The sequence below is a fragment of the Bufo gargarizans genome, chromosome 1, assembly GCF_014858855.1.
Source record: "Bufo gargarizans isolate SCDJY-AF-19 chromosome 1, ASM1485885v1, whole genome shotgun sequence".
NCBI lineage: Eukaryota > Metazoa > Chordata > Amphibia > Anura > Bufonidae > Bufo > Bufo gargarizans.
In genome coordinates, this window is record NC_058080.1 from 737,790,150 (window position 1) to 737,797,199 (window position 7,050).

Genomic DNA, 7,050 nt, shown 5'->3' on the forward strand with positions numbered 1-7,050 from the left:
GAGATAGTATACGTTAGGGAATAGTGTAGCTAATAGGTTCTAGTGCAGGGTCTAGTGTAGGGTATAGTTAGCTGAAAGATATCCATTTAGTTAGTGTGAGATAGTATAGGTTAGTTAGGGAATAGTGTAGCTGAAGCTGATAGGTTCAAGTGCAGGGTGTAGGTTAGGTATAGTATAGTGTAGGCTTTAGGTGTGTTTTAGTGTTTTAGTTTAGTGTTAGTTTCTTACTGTTTAGTTGGGGTAGTGTCTGCGTCTTTTGTTAGTTAAAAAACAAAAAACAAAAAAAAGTTTATTAATATTCGTATTAGTGGTAGGGGAGTTGGTTCCAGTGCTGGACCGCTGCCACGGAGGGGAGGGCACAGGTGTCAGGGGCATCCACCTCATTTGTGACTTTTTTGGCCGTGGCAGCAGCCCCAATTCCTCTCAGGATGCCGATGAAGTAGTGGTTCTCGTGGCACAAGCCAGTGCCACGGAGTCCTCTGCCCCGGCTCCGAGCAGCAGCAGCACTCCTCCTCCTGCAGGACCAACCCCCAGCCCACAAGAATCTAGCCTGATCCTGTTTGACAGCAACACTGAGAGGGACATCTTGGGGGAGGTAATGCAGGAGGCTGAATTGCAGTTCAGTCCTCATGCTCAGGACCTTTTGGAAGGGATGGAGGAGGAGGAGGAGGGGGTAATGCCTGTCAAGTACCCCAATGACATCCCTTCCAACTGGTGCAGTTGGTTTCAGCCACTGAACCTCTGCACCCAGTCAGACCCAGTCGTCAGCGAGGCGACAGCGGAGCCAGGTCAGGGGCTCCATGTCTGGTTTCCCTCAGTCCACCACTGGTTGGCCCTGGGTCTGACATATCGCAGGACGAAGAGCAGGGTGACCGAGAATGAGTGCCACCTCCCTTGTCAGGCATCAGCAGCACTGATGAGGAAGAAGGTAGGCACCCGAGGCAAACGGTGCGACAGGTTGCCAGGGAGCCCAGCGTCAGGGGCTCCACTGGTAATAGCAGCAGGAGGAGGCAGCAGCAGCCAGCTCCACCTGTGCGCACCGAGCCCGAACAGGCGCAAGTCAGCACCACCCCATCTGAAAGAAGGTTGGTGCGTAAGTCGCCTGTTTGGGCTTACTTCACCCTGGCAGCAGACGATGTAACTATAGCCATCTGTCAGCTGTGCCATGCCAGGGTGAGGAGAGGGAGGTCTGTGGCTTGGCTGGGTACCACTGCACTTACCCAGCACCTAAGAGTCAACCACTGTTGAGAGTGAGAACAGATGCAGGGTGGTCGTAGCAGCGCCACCAGCAGAGTGCAGGGGACAGCAGCTCCTGCCACTGTACTGCAGCCACCCCAACCCCTTCCAACGATGCATTCCCACTCCCCCGCTCCCTCTCCTAGAGGTACTGGTATGGGCAGCCAGACCTCTGCCTCCACTGCACCCTCCTCTATGTCCTCCACTGCCGTCTGGCGACAGCCATTGGTTGCCGACGCATTTGAATGCACCGCACCCTACGCTCCTGTGGACCGACGCGTGCGTTTACTCAATGGCCTTGTGGCGAAACCAACCTTGCCACGGTGTTTTGGAGGGGGCTGTTTACCAGCCTCCTGCCCTGGGATTATGGTCCCTTAAGTTATTGGGTCTTAAGGCACTTGGGACGGAGCCCTCTGTCCCTGGATTGCATCCTCTGCCTTACTTGCTTGGATGAAGCACATGGTGAGAACAATAGATGGCGGCCATTTTACCTCACAGACACTGTTCTGACTTTTCAGCACGGTGCTATCTTGCCTGTATTTGGTGCACAGAGACATCATTCAGTAGTTTGAAACTACCAAACAGGGGACACATTTATTAGTGACTATTTTCTGTATAACTTGTATATTTTCAGTGTAACTGTATCTTCCAAACTACTGAACGGATGTGGGTGAATTTTGGACATGTGGTTCACCCGGATCCCCCGGTTCCGAGGATATATTGGTTAAGGGGTTATTGCATGTTTTGGGGTTCCTGTGATATGTTTTATAAAACTGTATTTCTCTGCCTTTGATAATTATATTCGCCCTTGTGTTCAAATGATCATCATCGGCAGAGGGGAGGATTTTGTGTGGGTGTGTTTCTATTGTCCCATTGTCCCATTGTGTGTTTAAATGGTGATGTCTGTCCTGTTGTCTCCACATGTGTATTGGAGATCTCCCCTTTGTCCTGAGAGATAATTGGATTGCTCTCGGTTGTCTCTGGGACAGAGAGGAGGAAACCATGATGCATTGTGGGGATGTGTTGCATCTGTTCTGTATTTGCAAAACTGTAATAAAAACCAGACTGGGTGTGCCAGCACTTCAGAGCACTGTTTGACCCTCAAGACGGAGCCTTGTCTTGTTATTGGGGGGATTCCCTGTATGCTGTTGGAGACTGATTGCCAGGAGTGTAAGCTGACTGAATGCTTTTCCTGTTCGTCTGCTGGCAGCTATTTGCGAGGTTCCAGTTTGGAGTGCTATTTTGTATCCAGTTCGGGAGGTTGGTGTTCTGCAGTAGCTGTGCCTGTCTCTCAGAAAGGGGCATATCGCCTAAACGGATCTTAACCCCTTGTCTGCTGAAACGGTCCATTACATTGGTGGCAAGCAGCGGGATCGTTCCTACAGCCAGAAGGACAGCTACAGGAGACACCATTTCTGTGGATTCTACAATTTAAGGGCAACGCATGTCCCAGTACAGCGACCCTAAAAGCAACAGGATGGAAACAGCAGTGTTATACGAGGAGGAGGACCTGGATGGCCGGGATGCATTAAGGAAAGGCATCTGGTACCAGGCCCTGGATAATGTACAATACCAGCAGGGTGAGAGTCTCCCCAGTGAAGAGCAGCGGTTGCAGAAGCAAGTGGCCCTGCGGATGCCCTTCCTGGGAGAGCAGCCCCTGGAGGAATGGGTGAAGGAACTAGAGCACCGGGTATGGCAGGAGCTATGGCTGGAGGATGCCTACCAGGCGCTCTGGTGGTATATGACACAGTATATACCCTGGACAGCTGAGCATGACAAGCCAGAGGGAGAGGAGTTTGATGGTCCTGGCTTGTTATGGGAGTCCTTTGCAGAGCCTGACTTCGGGAGCCCTGCACAGTCCAGACTTCAGGACATTTTCTATGAGAGGGAGGCTAGGCATGAGTGGGATGACCCCCATGAGGTAGAGCAAGACCTGGCTCACCTAGCAACCCTGGAGTGGGAACTGGAGCAGGACTACCGAGATCTCTTCCACTCCATTGGGAAGGCTCAGCAGGACAGCAAGAAGGCAGACCCAGGTCCAGAGCCCTTCAGCTGGGAGGATATTGTGGATGTTTACTGGGAAGAACCCCAGGTAGCCGGTGGAGATGGGACCGAGGTCTCTCCACCGGTCCTGCAGGGAATTGGGAGCCTAGTCTCCATTCCCCAGCGGCAGGCTGAGTTACAGGGGGCAGAGGTAGTTGTTCCTGCCCCCCAGCAGCAGCATGATTTTTTGGGAATTGGGAGCCCAGTCTCCATTCCCCAGCGGCAGGCGGAGTTACAGGGGGCAGAGACAGTCGGTCCTGTCCCCCAGCGGCAGAGTGTCCTACAGGGAATAGAGAGCCCAGTCTCCTTTCCCCAGCAGCAGGACACTGTATTGGGAGCGGAGGCGGTCGGTCGCCCTCCCCAGCGGCTGGAAGTATGTATGGGAGAGGAGCTTGTTACCCCCTCTCCCCAGCGGCAGCTTAACGCACCAGGGGGAGACAGTAAGCCCCACAACAGTGCAGATGGGACCGTGGTCTCTGCACTTACAGCACAGGGGGTAGGGATAGTCGGTCCTGCCCCCCTGCAACAGGGCTGTTTTGCCAAAGGGGAGACAGTCGGTTTCTCCCTCCAACAACCAGACTCCAACCAGGCTTCTTCCATGGTAGCGCTGGTACCAGGGCAGAGTCCCGCTGATCCCTGCCCACAAGGCAACCTCCACTCCAAGCCAGGGAACAACTCAGAGACCGTGAGTACCAGCTACCAATATAACCTTAGTGGATTCACTGGACAGAGACAGCCTACTAAATTCAACAGGTCCAGTATTGGGTTGTGGGTGGGCTGCCAGACTAACTCAGGTACCGACCGGCGTGAGGTCAGGTATCTGGTTAGTCTTCCCTGGGGGGGGGAGATGTGTGGCGAAACCAACCTCGCCACGGTGTTTTGGAGGGGGCTGTTTACCAGCCTCCTGCCCTGGGATTATGGTCCCTTAAGTTATTGGGTCTTAAGGCACTTGGGACGGAACCCTCTGTCCTTGGATTGCATCCTCTGCCTTACTTGCTTGGATGAAGCACATGGTGAGAACAATAGATAGCGGCCATTTTAGCTCACAGACACTGTTCTGACTTTTCCACATGGTGCTATATTGCCTGTATTTGGTGCACAGAGACATCATTCAGTAGTTTGAAACTACCAAACAGGGGACACATTTATTAGTGACTATTTTCTGTATAACTTGTATATTTTCAGTGTAACTGTATCTTCCAAACTACTGAACGGATGTGGGTGAATTTTGGACATGTGGTTCACCCAGATCCCCCGGTTCCGAGGATATATTGGTTATGGGGTTATTGCATGTTTTGGGGTTCCTGTGATATGTTTTATAAAACTGTATTTCTCTGCCTTTGATAATTATATTCGCCCTTGTGTTCAAATGATCATCATCGGCAGAGGGGAGGATTTTGTGTGGGTGTGTTTCTATTGTCCCATTGTGTGTTTAAATGGTGATGTCTGTCCTGTTGTCTCCACATGTGTATTGGAGATCTCCCCTTTGTCCTGAGAGATAATTGGATTGCTCTCGGTTGTCTCTGGGACAGAGAGGAGGAAACCATGATGCATTGTGGGGATGTGTTGCATCTGTTCTGTATTTGCAAAACTGTAATAAAAACCAGGCTGGGTGTGCCAGCAGTTCAGAGCACTGTTTGACCCTCAAGACGGAGCCTTGTCTCGTTATTGGGGGGATTCCCTGTATGCTGTTGGAGACTGATTGCCAGGAGTGTAAGCTGACTGAATGCTTTTCCTGTTCGTCTGCTGGCAGCTATTTGCGAGGTTCCAGTTTGGAGTGCTATTTTGTATCCAGTTCGGGAGGTTGGTGTTCTGCAGTAGCTGTGCCTGTCTCTCAGAAAGGGGCATATCGCCTAAACGGATCTTAACCCCTTGTCTGCTGAAACGGTCTGTTACAGGGCTCCTGGCAAGGTTATCGCCCAACATCTGCTGCCCTTCAATCTTGTGGACAGCAATCCATTCCGAAAGATGTTGGAGCAGGCACAACCCAGATGGAGTGTCCCTAGCCGCCATTTCTTTGCCAGGACCGGCGTCCCTGCCCTACACCAGCATGTTGTGCAGAATGTATCCCTGTCGCTGGATCATGCTGTCAGTGATATCTGACAATGGATGCTTGGACCAGCAGGGATGATACATCAGTTTTACAGCCCATTGGTGTCCCTCCGAGGCACCGGGGAGGGATCAGCAGCATCTGAGTTTGTGGTGCCAACCCGGGGTGTCCAGGGAAGAACTACTGCTCTCCCTCAAGCCACTGTCTCCATGGCTGCTGAGCCCCCCAGCAAGCGTCCTCGTAGCTATGCAAGCGTGGGGCATGTCCGCTGCCAGGCCGTTCTCCAGCTTGTGAGCTTAGGGGAACGGAGACACACTGGACCTGATGTTCTGGCCACACTACAGGCTCAGGTCCAGAAGTGGTAATGGCGTGACAGTGGGTGGCCATCAGATTTTTTATTTATATTTCGGATATGTTCCATATTTCTGGTTTTCAGCTCCCGCTTTGTCCTTCCCACATACATTTTTTGGCAGGGGCAGAAAATACGGTATATGACTCACTTTGTGTTGCATGTAATATGCTGATTGATTTTATACGTGCAGTGGTTTGCCTTTATTTTCAATAGGGAGTTTTTGGTATGCTGTCCATTTTTTTGACAATTTACACACATTTTACATGGCAAAAAGCCTTTCTTGAAGACATCTTTAATGATTGTCTTATTTTTATTAGGTTTTACTGTAGGGGCTGATAAATTAGGGGCCCGTCTGAATATAAAGGTGGGGTATGTGGGAATTTTGTCACCAATCATTTTATCCTGCTTTCGGATATCCCATGAAGTGGTTAAAATCTCAGAGTCTGTCAAAAGGAGGGTTAAAGCAAAAGAAGAGGAGATTATGCCGAAAAAAGTGAAGGAATTCCACAGGGATCTACCACTAACCAGGAGCATGACGGAGATGGATCCCAAAAATCTGGGAGACAGTATCATCTCAGACTTTAATACAATAGATGACACGGTCTGTGACTGTAACTGCACCTTAGATAACATCTCTGTAAATTAGGAAAGCGTAAACTACGATATAATGGAAGGGGTACTAAGAGGCGATACTCGCCACATCCCATTATTACAAGAAATACAAATACAGAAAAATACTATATATGATCCCAGAAAAAAATGGCTCTGTACTAATAACAACAAAAAATAGGTACGACATGTTAGAGCTAGCAACGGAGGAGGAATCTATGGGAGAATCCAATCACCATAAAAACACACCGAAAGACATGATTAGTACTACCAATAGCGATATCACCAAACAGACTAGTTACAGTGCGGCAGTAAAAAGAACCCCAAAGAAACATAAAGGGAATACAACTGAAAAAGTAACATCAAAACAACCCACTAACACAAAAAAGAATAACATAAAAAAAAAACTGTTAATAGGGATTTTTTCCAGGCAAGAAAATCTACAAGAAAAAAATCAAAAGAGGAAAAAGAGGCAAGGGACTAACCAATAAAGCCAGAAAAACAAAAACAAGAGGACAGGGTATTTTCATTATTAGAAAAGGGCCTTAAATTCGCCCCTACCTCCAAATTCTGTCCTTTTGACGCATTTATTGGCATAACCTAGACCTCAAGAAATACTTTATGAAAAAGCACAGGGTAAATAAACCTGAACAACTAACCACTACATCAAAAGAAAATTGCCCCAACATTGAGACTAGTGACCCTATTAATAGAACAAGGGAAACCACCAAGACACCAAAACAAGAAGATGTGGTCACCT